This window comes from Fukomys damarensis, unplaced genomic scaffold, assembly GCF_012274545.1.
Source record: "Fukomys damarensis isolate Sample0158 unplaced genomic scaffold, DMR_v1.0_HiC HiC_scaffold_13, whole genome shotgun sequence".
NCBI lineage: Eukaryota > Metazoa > Chordata > Mammalia > Rodentia > Bathyergidae > Fukomys > Fukomys damarensis.
This window is the reverse complement of record NW_022900925.1, coordinates 33712826-33713593: the sequence shown is the minus strand read 5'-3', so window position 1 is coordinate 33713593 and position 768 is coordinate 33712826.

Below are 768 nucleotides of genomic sequence, written 5' to 3'. Positions count from 1 at the left end.
CCGAGAAGAAAGAGCACGAAAGAGCGGCAGAGTCTGGCCAGGGCAGCACGGAGAAGAGGGGCCCGGGAAGGGGGGTGACTGGGAAAGGCGGGGAAGCGGGGCAGAGGCCGGCGGGTAGCAGTTGTAGGTTAGGGAGGCGGTGCCCCTCCTCTGGCCTGCTAGAGCGGGACACCCCGTCAAAGCCCCTGGAGGTGGGGGGGCGGGCCACCTATCCACCCCGGGGGCTCCTCTCCCCATCATAGAGGGTGACCAGTTTCTCCCCAACCCCACCAATGCAACTCCGCGCCGGGCAAGGAGGAGTTAAGCCCCGTCCCCTTCCCCCACACCAGTTTTCTATTAATTTATCCGGGCTGGAGGGAGGGGATTAGGGGCACAAATCCTATCCCCGCCCCCTCCCCTGACAGCCCAGCTCCCTAGCCGGTGCGGTCCCCCTGGGGATCGGGAAGAAAGATCCGATCGCTGGCTTCATCCAAGAGCCCCGGAAGTCCCGTTCCTCCGTGCACCCCTCACCTCCAGCCTCGGTCATCTTCAGCGTCCGGCGCCTCGGGAACCCCTCAGGCCCAATTAGGGGCACAAATCCTATCCCCGCCCCCTCCCCTGACAGCCCAGCTCCCTAGCCGGTGCGGTCCCCCTGGGGATCGGGAAGAAAGATCCGATCGCTGGCTTCATCCAAGAGCCCCGGAAGTCCCGTTCCTCCGTGCACCCCTCACCTCCAGCCTCGGTCATCTTCAGCGTCCGGCGCCTCGGGAACCCCTCAGGCCCACAGGG